Source organism: Tursiops truncatus, chromosome 16, assembly GCF_011762595.2.
Source record: "Tursiops truncatus isolate mTurTru1 chromosome 16, mTurTru1.mat.Y, whole genome shotgun sequence".
Classification (NCBI taxonomy): Eukaryota; Metazoa; Chordata; class Mammalia; order Artiodactyla; family Delphinidae; genus Tursiops; species Tursiops truncatus.
Genome location: NC_047049.1, coordinates 13,136,112 through 13,150,321, shown reverse-complemented (window position 1 = coordinate 13,150,321; position 14,210 = coordinate 13,136,112). Strand labels below are relative to the sequence as shown.

Sequence of the window (14,210 nt, the reverse complement as noted above, 5' to 3'; positions counted from 1 at the left end):
TCAGCACCAGCAACAAAACGTCAGAAATCAGGCGCTCAGGAATTAAGGAAATGGAATGACTTTTTAAATGGACAGACTGGTTTATATTACAGTATTCGATTTCTGGCTGGTTTCAACATAAGCTGTTTTGTTTGCTATGAATTGTTACTGGGATATGGATTCTTGCTTCCCTCCCCCAACAGGTTATACCATTATTTTCTAGATTCTCATGTCCTTGGCTGTCCTTTTAAGACTCTGACAAGTCGACATAGATATGCTTGTTGATCCTGATGCCTCCTTTGGCTCAGCTGCAAGGAGAATGTAACTGCTGCCACACTCGTCCCCCCCTGTGTGTGGGGTGTCCCCCAGGAATGGGAGATACCACGTGCCACCCCCAAGCATCAGGTTACACACTTGCCCAATCCTGGGCCTCCAGGAAATCCCTGGACCTGATAGCAAGTCAGTTCACTTCAAAAGTAGGAAAGGGTGAAAAAAATTTCCAGGTCTAGGCAATTTCTTTGTTGAATGCAAATATTTAAAACAATTTAAACCAAGTTCTCAGTATTGTTTTCTTAAGTAGAAAAGCATATTCACTCATCTTCAGAAATTGTCCACACTTAAGAACTGTTTGTGTGGTGACCCTGGCCACCTGAGGTTACTACCATCGAATTGTCTAGTCTACTCAGCTTCTCAAAGAAATTGCCTTCAAAAAACATGAAGAGGGCTTCCCTGGTGGCGCAGTGGTTGAGAGTCCGCCTGCCGATGCAGGGGACACGGGTTCGTGCCCTGGTCCGGGAAGATCCCACATGCCGCGGAGCGGCTGGGCCCGTGAGCCATGGCCGCTGAGCCTGCGCGTCCAGAGCCTGTGCTCCGCAACGGGAGAGGCCACAGCAGTGGGAGGCCTGCGTACCGCAAAAAAAATAAAAATAAAAAAAAAACATGAAGAGACTGTGACTAAAGGTGTAAAAGATAATTATATTTTAAAAAGACAGTATCTCCTCTCCGTTCCCTCTTATTTCTTTTGTAATCTTTTGCACACCATGAATCTTGAAAGCAAACGCCAATACTGCTTCCTCAAAGTAAACTGTCAAAAGAATTTTAAAGGCTGGATTTAGGTAGATGAATGTTCAATTTCCAATGGCAAACTAGATCTTTTGGGATGAATATTAATTCACAAGACCTCTAGGGGCCTCTTGGGGGGAGGGGTGAGAAAAGAAGCGTGAAATTGACCCTTGTGACTCAAAGTGGTCGTGGTCTTCGTGATAAAGTTACTGTGGCAGCAATCTCAGAAGCTTACAAAAGTGGATTGCCAGCAGGGTCCTTACCTGTCTCCCTGGCGGGCTGGGGTCAGTTCAGCTCTGGGACCTTCTACAGGGTCTTTTTGTGGCCTCTCATCTTCAGTTTTTTCAGCAATTCAGATTCTGATGTGACCTGCCAGAGAGGGAGTGAGAATGATCAGAAAGAGTAGTTTCCACTTTTATAATTCCTTTACCTGATTATAAAAGTAGTACACGCTCATTGCAGAGAATTTGGAAAATATGAAAAACAAACAACAAAAAGGGCACCCACATTTACCCACTCAGCGATAATCATCATCAATGTTCTGATGCCTCTCTCCCCCTTTTTAACTTTCAGCATTCTATTTTTATTGTTTTTTACATCTTTATTGGAGTATAATTTCTTTACAATGGTGTGTTCGTTTCTGCTGTATAACAAAGTGAATCAGTTATACATATACATATGTTCCCATCTCTCTTCCTCTTGGGTCTCCCTCCCTCCCACCCTGCCTATCCCACCCCTCTAGGTGGTCACAAAGCACAGAGCTGATCTCCCTGTGCTATACGGCTGCTTCCCACTAGCTATCTATTTTACGTTTGGTAGTGGATATATGTCCATGCCACTCTCTCGCTTTGTCACAGCTTACCCTTCCCCCTCCCCATATCCTCAAGTCCATTCTCTAGTAGGTATGTGTCTTTATTCCTGTTTTACCCCTAGGTTCTTCATGACATTTTTTTTTCTCTTAAATTCCACACATATGTGTTAGCATACGGTATTTGTCTTTCTCTTTCTGACTTACTTCACTCTGTACGACAGACTCTAGGTCCATCCGCCTCATTACCAATAGCTCAATTTCGTCTCTTTTTATGGCTGAGTAATATTCCATTGTATATATGTGCCACATCTTCTTTATCTATTCATCTAATGATGGACACTTAGGTTGTTTCCATCTCCGGGCTATTGTAAATAGAGCTGCAATGAACATTTTGGTACATGACTCTTTTTGAATTATAGTTTTCTCAGGGTATATAGCATTCTCTTTATTGATTTTTAAGTTAAATATTTCCATCATTCATTCATCCTTATTTTTTGAGCACAAACTATTGTCCTGTTCTCAGCATTAGCAAAATAATGGTAGGATAAATGGAAAAAAGTCTGTTCTCATGGAGATAAAATGTTATCAGAGACAATTATTAAAATCTAAGGAGCAGAAAGACAACAGGAAAATCTCCAAACACTTGGAAATTAAGTAGCACACTTCTAAACAATTCATGAGTCAAAGAGGAAATCTCAAAGGAAATTAAAAAAATACATAGAACTTAGATGAAAATTAAGATATAACATCAAAATATGTGATGTGCAGCTAAAGCAGAACTGGGAGCGAAACGTATAGCACTAAATGCTTACTACTTTAGAAAAGAAGAAACGTCTCAAACAAAAAATCTATGTTCTTACTTCAAGAAGATAGGAAAAGAAGAACAAAATTAGACCCAAAGTAAACAGAAGGAAATATTAAAGGTTGGAACAAAAATCATTGAAATTAAAAGGAAAACAATAGAGAAAAATCAATGAAACAAAAAGTTGGTTCCTTAAAGACATGAATAAAATTCATAAACATCTGGCAAGACTGACAAAGATAAAAAGAAGACACCAGATCAATACAAGAAATAAGACAAGGGTCACGGGCTGCCCTGGTGGCGCAGTGGTTGAGAGTCCGCCTGCTGATGCAGGGGACATGGGTTTGTGCCCTGGTCCGGGAAGATCCCACATGCCGCGGAGCGGCTGGGCCCGTGAGCCATGGCCGCTGAGCCTGCGTGTCCGGAGCCTGTGCTCCGCAACGGGAGAGGCCACAACAGTGAGAGGCCCACGTACCGCAAAAAAAAAAAAAAAAAAAAAAGACAAGGGTCACTACAGAAACTGCAGCCATTAAAAAGGTATTAAGCAAATACATTGAACAAATTTATGTTCATAAATTTGACAACTTAAAAGAAGTGTATCAATTCCTCAAATACCACAAACCACCAAAGCTCAACCAAGATAAAAATAATCGGAATAGCCCTATAACCATTAAAGAAATTGAGTTTGTAATTTTAAAAGCTTCTGAAAGAGAAATCTTCAGTTCTACACTGGAGAATTCTTCCAAACATTTAAAGAAGTAGCATAAAATTTACATCATCTTTTCCAGAAAACAGAAGAGAGAGTACTTTCCAACTCATTTTATGAAGTTGTATTACCCTGTTATACCAAAACCAGACAAAGACAGTACAAGAAAAGAAAACCAGGAGACTTTAAGTTTCTGGTCTGGTGTAGAGCTTAGAAGTCGCCACTGCATCCTAACAAAATAACACAGCATCCTGGCAGATATAGAGGTGAATAAACTGGAATACCAACAACTCTTCTTATATTCACCAGAGAAGTGAGGTCACAGGGCAAATTTCTGCTCCAAAAATTGGAGAAACAAACAGGAGGATACAGAAAGTCACAACGTAACAGAGCAGAAACCTCTGTGCAAACAAGTGCAGGGGTAGGAAAACTGGAACTGTAATTGACAAATATTTGGACGCTCAGTGTGGACAAGTCTGTGAATTAAACTCTCCACCAGTTTAATTCACAGTCATGGGGGTCCCTACATTTTTTTCTGAGGTTTATCTCCAAGGGATCCACCAGTGAATAATGAAGAAAAATCCCCTTGTGCTTCCAGCAGGGGGATAGAAAAAGGAACCATTTTGAAATATGCCAGAGAATTCTGTTCTGAACAAGCCAGCCCTCAAGCAAAACTATTTACTAGAGACTAAACTATGGGGTTTTATCAGAGCCTAAGTGACCCAGGTGGAGAGAAATACTCAGCTCCAGCTTGCTTTAGCCTTCCAGGTGGAGGAAGGAAAATACCAACTTCAGCCCCCTTTAGCCATCCGGTCCCACCAAAGTTGCGGGGAGAGGAACAGATGCATTGGTGAAGTTCACAGACCAGGGGCAAGGACTCACCAAAACACTGAGACCTGAACATAGGACTAAAGAATGCTTCCCCTCCCCCCACGTCTTTCCACTACATTGTAAATGCCTCTTTAAGGCAGTTCCTTCTACCTAGTACATCATGTCTGGCTTTCAAGAAAAATTACAAGGTATACTAAAAAGCAAAAAGCACAGTTTGAAAAAACTGAACAAGCCTCAGAACCCGAGTCAGATACGGCAGGAATGTTTAAATTATCAGACCAGGAATTTTTTAAAAACTATAATTAATATGCTAAGGGCTTTAGTAGAAAAAGTAAACAACATGTAAGAACAGATGGATCATACATGTGGGGAGATGGAAATTCTAAGAAAGAGTCAAAAAGAAATGCTGGAGATCAAAAACACTGTAACATGAAGAATGCCTTTGATGGGCTCATTAATAGGCTGGACATGGCTGAGGAGAGAATCTCTGAACCTGAGAATATCTCAATAGAAATTTCTAAAACTGAAAAGCAAAGAAAAATGAAGACTGGAAAAAGTGGAACAGAATATCCAAGAACTGTGGTACAACTAGGAAAGGTATAACATATATGTAATGGAAATACCAGAAGGAGAAGAAAGGGAGAAAGAAACAGAAACAATATTTGAAGTAACAATGACTAGGAATTTCTCCAAATTAATGTCAGACACCAAACCACAGATCCAGGAAGCTCAGAGAACATTAAGCAGGGTAAATGCCAAAACAAACAAACAAATAAACAAAACCAAAAAACTACACCCAGGAATATCATATTAAAACTCCAGAAAATCAAAGACAAAGAAAAAAATCTTGAAAGAAGCAAGGGCGGGGTGACACTTTATTTATAGAGAAGCAAAGATAAGAATTATATCCAGCTTCTCCTCAGAGAACATGCAAGGAAAAAGAGGATGGAGTGAAGTATTTTAAAGTGTTGAGAGAAAACCCCCCCACCAATCTAGAATCATATACTCTGGGGATTACACTTCAAAACTGAGGGAGAAATAAAAACTTTCTCAGATAAACAAAAATTGAGGGAATTTGTTACCAGTAGACCTGCCTTTCAAGAAATGTCAAAAGTTCTTCAGGAGAGAAGAAAAATTATATCGATCAGAAACTCAGATCTATATGAAGAAAGGAAGACCACTGGAGAAGGAATAAGTGAAGGTAAAATAAAAACTTAATTTTTCTTATTCTTAATTGGTCTATGGAACAGATATAGTTTGTTCAAAATACTAGTAAGAATGTATTAGATTATATATCTAAGGATATATAACTAATACCCACACACGTACACTTAAGTATGCTTATATATAAGCAAATTGAATGATGGCGATGATATAAGGAACGGGAGGGAAGAACTAGGATTTTTTTTGTTCTTTTATATGTTATTTTCGTTGTTATTATAAGGTACCTGCAACTCCTTGTGAAGTGGTATAGTGTTTGAAAATAGAGAACTTGAAGTAGTTGTAAATGTATATTGCAAACTTAAGAGCAACCACTAAGAAGAGTTATTTTTTAAAAACTATAATTGATATGCTAAGAAAGGAGAAAGTGAAATCATATAAAATGTTCAATTAAAGCCACAAAAGGCAGAAAAATTGTGGAAGACAAAAACAGAAACAAAGAACAAGGACAACAAATAGAAAACAGTAACATATATGGTATATACAGATATTAATTTAATTATATCAATAATCTCCTTAAACGTCAATGGTCTAAATATCCAAGTTAAAAGACAGAGATTGTCAGAATGGATTGGAAAAAAAAAAGGACCAAACTGTATGTTGTCTGCAAGAAACCCACTTGAAATATAAAGATTACATATGGATTAAAAGTAAAGGGATGGAGAGATATACCATGCTAACATCAATCAAAGGAAGGGAAGAATACCTATGTTAATTTCAGACAGAGTAGACTTCAGAGCAGGGAAACTTATCAGGGATAAAGATGGGCATCACATAATGATAAAAGGGTCAATATTTCAAGAAGATATAACCATTTTTAATGTGTATATGCTTAATAACAGAGCATCAAAATATAAGAGGCAAAAACAGAACTGTAAGGAGAAAAAGAAGAATCCAATACTATAGTTGGAGACTTTTTTTTTTTTTTGGCTGCATTGGGTCTTCGTTGCTGTGCGCAGGCTTTCTCTAGTTGTGACAAGCGGGGGCTACTCTTGGTTGTGGTGCGCGGGCTTCTCATTGTGATGGCTTCTCTTGTTGTGGAGCACGGGCATTAGGCGTGCGGGCTTCAGTAGTTGCAGCTTGTGGGCTCCAGAGCACAGGCTCAGTAGTTGTGGTGCACGGGCTTAGTTGCTCCACAGCATGTGGGATCTTCCCGGACCAGGGCTAGAACCCGTGTCCCCTGCGTTGGCAGGCAGGTTCTTAACCACTGCACCACCAGGGAAGCCCTAGTTGAAGACTTTAACACCTCTCTATCAGAAATAGATCCAGCAGGCAGAAAATCAGTAAGGGCATAGTTGAAGTCAACACCACCTTCAGTCAATTGGATATAATTGACATTTATAGACTAGTTCATCCAATAACAGCAGAATACACATTCTTCTCAAGCTCACATGGAACATTCACCAAGATAGACCATATTCTGGGCCATAAAACACACTTTAACAAATTTAAAAGAAATGGAAATCATATAATGTCAGCTTTCAGATCACAGTGGAATTAAACTAGAAATTAACAACAGACAGATAGCTGGAAAATCCCCAAACACTTGGAGGTTAAACAGTACACTTGTAAATAACACATAGGTCAAGTAAGAAATCTTAAGAGAAATTTTAAAATATATTTTAAGTAAATGAAAATGCAATTTATCAAAATTTGTGGGATGCAGTGACAGCAGTGCTTAGAGGGAAATTTATAACATTGAATACGTGTATTAGAAAAGAAATATCTAAAATCAATAATTTTAGCTTTCACATTAGAAAACTAGAAGAAGAAGAGCAAATCAACATAGGAGAAAACCCAGATGACCTTGTGTATGGCTATGACTTTTTAGATACAATACCAAAGGCACCATCCATGAAGTAATAATTGATAAACTTGACTTTGGTAAAATTAAAAACTTCTGCTCGATGGAAGGCAATGGCAAGAGAATGAGCAGAAAATATTTGAAAAAGACACATTTGATAAAGGACTGTTATCTGAAATATGCAAAGAACTCTTAACACTCAACAATAAGAAAACAATCTAATTTAAAAATTGGCAAAAGATCTGAACAGACCTCGCCAAAGAAGATATAGATGACAAAAAATGTATGCAACTATGCTCCACATCATATGTCATCACAGAAATGCAAATTAAAACAATGAGATACCACTACATGCCTATTGAAATGGCCAAAATCCAAAGCACTGACAATGTACACAAAATAACTTGCATACAGATGTTTATAGCTGCTTTATTCATGACTGCCAAAACTTGGAAACAACCAAGATATCCTTCAGCAGGTAAATGAATAAATAATATTCCAGACAATGGAATATTTTCGGTGTGAAAAAGAACTATTTTTCTCTGTGTTTACTGATGAATCCCAAGTGCCTAGAACTATGCCTGGCACACAGTTCCTGCTTGATAAATATTTTTTGATTGCATGAAAAACACTTCACTCTTTAGCCCTGCCAGCCAAGGAGATCATGTCATACTAGGATTGCTCAGCAGATGGCGGCCAATGAACGCTAGAGACAGCTAGCGTCTCTAGCTGGGAGCCTACACTCTGAACTCAAGGTTCCTCCCAATTAAGTTCAAGATAATGACCCAGCAGACAAAATCAAGTCCAACTTACTCCTAACACAGACTTGTGTTCATGAGAAAGACGTTGTATGTAGGAGGTGAGCTGCTGAGCTCAGAAAGCCTTTATCTATTATCGGAGGTTGTTTACCCACAATTCAGGGATAAGAAAATGAAAACAGCTGTTGAGAAGAACGGAGGTCAGAGTCCTCCCACGGTGGGAAAAAGCAGGGAAGAAAGCCTGCGGTCATGGATCTGCATCAGTCCTCCAGAGGATGGAAAAGTGACACTTGACCACTATACCATCAAAGGACAGAAAAGTGACACTTGACCACTATACCACCAAACAACAGAAATAACACTAAAAACTAACACTTCTTCCTCTGAACATGCCAGAAGACGCTCTGTTACAAGAACCTTGAGTCTCCCGCTGCAATATTGTCCTCTGGGCCCCTGCCAAGCTGCGCTCTTCCTGGGTGCTTCTGTTACCCATGCAATCAGGGAATTGAGTTGCAGTGGTAACAAACTCTTCAAAAGCCAAGTTCAAGGTGACCCTGCCTTGGATCAAATTCGGCTGTTAGAGTGTGTCAGGTTAGGAGGAGGCTCCAAGGCAGATACTGCTTGCGAATCTGAGTCTGCTGACCCAGAACTACCCAAGCCAGCTGGTCAACCTGCTCACTACTACGCTGACAACAAGAGCCAGCATCTATCGGGTGCTTCCTGTGTGCCAGGCGTGTGCTGAGTGCATCACCTGCATTCTCTCAGTGATCCTCAGAGCAACTCTCCCAAGTCCACGCTGTTCTCTTCCCCACCTCACAGAGGACACAAGAGACATGTTACTTTGCCCCAGGACCCAGCAAGTTGCTCTCAAGCTCACTCTCAACCCCTGGGAGGGAGGAATCTGTTGAGATGCACCACGGACCCTGACGTACCTCAGAGAACATTTAATCCAGCCCCTTCTCTTCAGATGGAGAAAGTGAGGACCAGAGTGGGGAAGGAACTGGTCCAGGTTCACTCAGGGAACCCACAAGCCTGCACAAGCACCACTAAGAACTATCCTGTACCTTAACATTCTTGGCTAGGTCATCCTCATCCCTGAGTCACAGGATTTTATTGAATGTCCCCCAGACGCCAAATGTGCTTCAGTCCTGCTGGCACTAAACACTTCTGTGTAAGATCATGTCACAACAACAATACTCTCGTTTTAGGAGTTTCATCAAGTGGTAGACTCTCCAGCCAGCAGCACTCTCAGAACGTAAACTCTGGCTTCTGCAGCTGGTGTCCTTGGCCAAGTCACTCACCTCATCTGGTTTGTTCACCGGTAAAAGGGGGATAGCAGTGTTCATGGAAGGGTGTTATATTCTAGGCCAGTGTTGTCCAACGCAAGTATAATGTGAGCCACAAGTGCAAGCCAGTAGTCACGTTAAACAAAGGTAAAGAAAACAGGAGAGCCAAAGCACTTGACATGCACACATCACTATTAATCTTCATAATTTGTTTCATTTAACCCAAGATATACAAAATATTATCAATATCTAATATGCAATTTATTTTGCATTGTACATACTTGTATACAGTGGATTACAAGGAGATACTTCATGTTTGATTTCATACCAAGACTTCAAAAATCTGGTGTGTGTTTTGTGCTTATGGCCCATCTCCACTTGGACTAACCATGTTTTAGATGCTCACCAGCCGCACGTGGCAAGTGGCTGCCGCGTTGGACAGCAGTGCTCTCGGCCTTGAGGGATGTTCTGAGCACACGGCTCCATGTTTTCAGAGTCTGTATTCATACCTTGTCTGCTGCAGAGCATCTTCACCTGCAGAGGATGTGCTGGGCCCTGACAGGTCTGGGGGGGTCTGTCTTTAGGCTCAGCAGTGGGAGGTGATAAATCCCCAGCCCCTCCCTGCTCAGGTCACTGGGTACCTTTGAAAACCTTCCTTTCCCAGATCCATTTCCTTCAGTGTCACAAGCAGCGCTTCTGTGTTCTCTGCAAAAATCCTTGTCTATTTTGTCCTTGGTTTGGCAGGAGTGTTCATAATGACTGCACAACAGACTGAGCTCCAATGAGGATGAAGCGTGGAGAGGAGAGTGAAGTGACAGGACAGTTGGAGGAACTGTGTCCTCTCCGCCTGGTGGGACCCTGGGGCCCAGGACTCCGGTCACCTGGACGCTGTCCCTGCTCTCAGGCTCAGAACTTCACCTGGCCACACCCAGTTCAACTCCGTGGCCTGCCCTGGAACCCCCTCGATACCAGGACGCTCCACCTCTGTGTCCAGGACTCACATTTGCTGATTCCCCGGTGCCAGGGCAGTGATTGTGCAAGGGCTGTGCTCAGAGAAACAGAGTGGCTCAAGCCCGGCTTCACCCTCAGGTGGCTGGGAGGGGGGATGGGAGCCCTCATCTGCCTGGGTCTCCCAGACAGCAGCAGCCACTGGGGTTCAGGGAGACGGCCGGGGCGGGATGGCCAATGAAGACAAGGACGGACTCATGAGCCGGACTGAGACAGAGTGGGAAATGTTGGAGGGGCAGCTTAGACACAGGGGCCTGAGCTTTCCAGAGGCTCTGAGGGTAGTAGGGACCCACCTACTCTCCCTTCACCCCCAGCTCCCAGATAGTTCCTTACTTTCTTCTGGAAGGCAGTGGTTGAGGGCCAGGGCTCTGCCTTCACTTGGCCTGGGTTCAAACTCTGACTGTGCCACCTGCTGTGTGATTTCAGCAAGTTACCCAACCTCTCTTAGCATCAACATCCTCATCTTTAAGGGCGATAATAGCTCCTTCCTAAATTGGGCCGAGGAATGAATGCGGGGTGTAAGAGAGGTGCTTTTCACTACCTGGCCCCTTGTAACACCAGGAGTGTGTATTATGGCTTCTCTTCTTTTTGAGCATGCAGTACTTTTTGAATAAAAAATAAAACTAATTAAAATATCCTCCCCTCTCCCCACCAATTACAAAGGCATGCATGGTCATTGTAGAAAATTTCCAAATTTTGAAGGAAGGCATGAAAATACGGTGTCGTTTCATTGCCGGATGTTTGAAGACCTGCGGTCCCTATACCTGGAGAGATGATTTGCTCCTAAATTCATCTTCTATGTGTCACCATTTAAGCATCGGTTAGGATTTAGTTGGGGCAAAAGGAAAACACCAAAGGGGCTACTAGCGTATATGAATGAACTTACATGCACCCAATAATCAAAGCATCACACACACACCCACCAGCAAACACAAACAACCGAAGGGTTACACTGCACCCCGACATACCAACAGCTGAAGGGTTGCCTCCCAGACCCCCCCAGCCATATTCCACACCCACAAACACACATAGCCCAACCACCAAAGCTCTTACGCACGTGTAACCAACAAGCAACATGCTTCACACATACACCAAGTTTTTACCCACCCCCATCCAACCAAAGGGCTTCACACGCACACACCCCCCTCAATAATCAAAGAGCTTCACACACCCTTTCAATGATCAAAGCACCTCATTTACACACACCAATAACCAAAGAGCTTCACACACATACACACTCCAACAACCAAAAGGTTCACACACCCGCTCACACCTGCCCCACGACCAAGCACTTTACACACACAGCCCCCGAAAGAGTTTTACTCTCCCACCCAAGGTGCCTCGTGCACACCCCCCAGCAGCAAAATGCTTTACTGCTACGCGCAACAGCCAAAGCTCTCCATAGAGACACCTGCGCAAAAGAAAACCCCGAAGCACTTCGATTTGTCTGCCGCAGCAGCGGGTACTTGAACACCAAGCCGTTCAACTGCGACTTTCTTTTCAGATTAATGAGCAGAGAAAGATTGGAGGAGGGAGGGGGGGAGAATGGCGGGAGAGAGCAATTACACCCAAATCTTTTCTCTGTTGATTAGGTATTCCTTCCCCGGCCTGCTTTGGCTCCAGCTAAATCTTTTTCTAATGAGATGTGGCTTATCCAGATCAGGGCGCTGAGAAAAAAGTTGCAATTAACTTTAGGAAGAAAAGGAGTGAGTGGTAGAGAGAAGGAAGGGGGGAGGGGCGGGAGACGGTGAGTGGCGGCAGGGAAAGGGGCGGGGCTGGCAGGCCAGGAAGGGCCGGGGGACCCGGCTCTCCCGCGGGGCAAAGTGGCGCAGGGCCCAACCTCGTTTGGACCATCGGCTCCTTCGAGTCCAGAGTCTAGGGACAGTCACCTGTGACCCCCTATGCCTGCTGGGTCGGCCTCTCTGCCGCTCCAGGCTCAAGCCCAGCGTTGGGAGTGCTGGGTCTCCTCGGGTCAGGGGCCTTCCTGACTCAGCACACCTGACACCTGGCACGGATGCTGGGGGAGAAGGGCCCTCTCCGCTGCATCTCTTTCACACCTGAGCTCTACCTTCTGCAGGCTGACTCCTGCAAAGACACGGGGCCTCGGCCACATGCCAGGAACCTCCGTGACCCCCAGGTGTCCAGTCGGCACGAACTCTTTTCTCCAGACTGCTGGGTCCAGCTCTCCCCTGGCAGCCAGAAGAATCAGTCCTGGACTGGTCTGGGATCAAGCTGGGGTCTCTCAAGCTGGAGTCTCCCAAACTCGCCTCACTGTTCCCACCTGGGAGGGGGTCCCAAGCTGTTTTCGTGTGAGCCACTGAGAAGGGTGGAGAGCGTACGGGACTGAAAGGGACATTTCATGTGGAAATGGTGAAAATGCCTCAAGCTCCTAGAAGCAACACAGATTTACCTTCATTTGCTTCTCTGTCGATAGCATCAAGCTTGACCAAGCTACAACCGCGGAACAGGAACTTCCTCTCCCTGGCTCTCAGTTTCTTCTTCTGTTAGAAAACGTAATGGCGGGAGGGATGGGCATCGGCGCTCCAGGGCGTCTCCAATCCTGGTGCCCTGAGATCCCGCGAGAGGAGCAGACGCAGACGCACGCTCGAGATCTCGGGAGATGCGGAGACACAGACTCCGGAAGTCTCGAGGGGTGTTCGTAGACGGGTCGCGCCTCGCACGCTCTGCCGTGTGCACCTACAGGACGCTTCCACATTCCTGCAGTTCTTATCCAAGCGGAGACTAGGTTTTGCCCTGTTTGGCAATAAATATCCAGCACTGCCTGACCACAGCACGACCTTTCCCCGTGCCGTGCACCTCCCAGTACAAATTAGAAAGGATTTGTATTGTACTGCTGGAGACTCAGTGAATCTGGGACCTCTGAATCTTGCCTCACCTGACGACCTTCCTTGGTTCCCAAAGAAGAAGGGCCCCTGTGTGTTGGTGGCCACCCAGACACACGGTTCCCTCAGTGGTATGTTTGGGTGACCTCTTACCAGATAAGCTGTGGAGATGACACCAGGCCAGGGGACGGATGAGCTAAACCCATTTTTCCTGTGCCTGGCTTCCAGAGAGGTCAGCCTATTGCTCAACTTCAAGGCCCAGGAATTCCCTTAGAGCCTGGTCTGCCGGATTCCTGGTCAGGCCTCCTTTGTGCCTCTGCCCTCCACTGTGTTAGCTGCTGGAGACAGCCCTGGCTTTCTCCTATCTCTCTCTGGCTGTCGCCAATCTAATAAGCATAAGTGCTAGAAATACTAGCTGGAGTGCTAACTTAGAAATTCTTCTTAAACATATAGTAAGGTCAGATGAAGAAAAAAAAAACACCCAGAAAACAAAACAGAAAACCCCGAATCAGAAATTGGACACAGGAGGGCAGATGCAGACTGAACAGGAAGTGCTGGCCCTAGGCTAAATGAAACAGCTGTCACCATTGTTCTGGACTGAAAACTGCCTTTGCAAACTCCATGAGGGCCAGGCTCAGAAAGCAGATGTTAATAATTACAGCACATGAAACGAAGGGCACAGGATTAGGCAAGTGACGAAAAAGCAATGGTACCAGTAGATTTATAACTTGCTCAGGCAAATCTGTTTGGGCTGGTGGAGGTGGGCAGGGTGACCTCACTGCAGACGCCCCCGCCCAATCCCCTTCCTAGTCTGGCAGTTTGGCTTCTGAGATTGTCTCAGAATGGAGGGATTGTTGAAACTGTTTTGGGGGGTGGGCTGTGGAGACCTTTCCTGGCTAACTTTCTGGGGACCCCAGGCCTGCAGGACCACAGCCCGTTGCCTCTGGCCTGAAGGAAAAACATAAAGGCCTCAATACCCAACCCAGGTACCAAAAGGAGATCTCTAGGCAGACGAATCCTGGAGTTGGATAGTTTGCTGGTTAACGAGGACTCATGGACACAAGGCCAGGCAGCCATCCTCAGAGCTCTTGCTTTACCA

At 44.2% G+C, this 14,210-nt stretch overlaps 1 long non-coding RNA gene across 1 annotated transcript; it reads right to left on the bottom strand.

Moving 5' to 3' along the window:
* Window positions 1–974: 974 nt before the first annotated feature.
* On the bottom strand, window positions 975–12,765 carry LOC141276783 (uncharacterized). Its single transcript, XR_012326882.1, has 3 exons — window positions 12,679–12,765; window positions 1,305–1,410; window positions 975–1,063 (listed from the first exon to the last, which is right to left on the bottom strand). It is a non-coding gene; the product is annotated as an uncharacterized lncRNA (long non-coding RNA).
* Window positions 12,766–14,210: the final 1,445 nt, after the last annotated feature.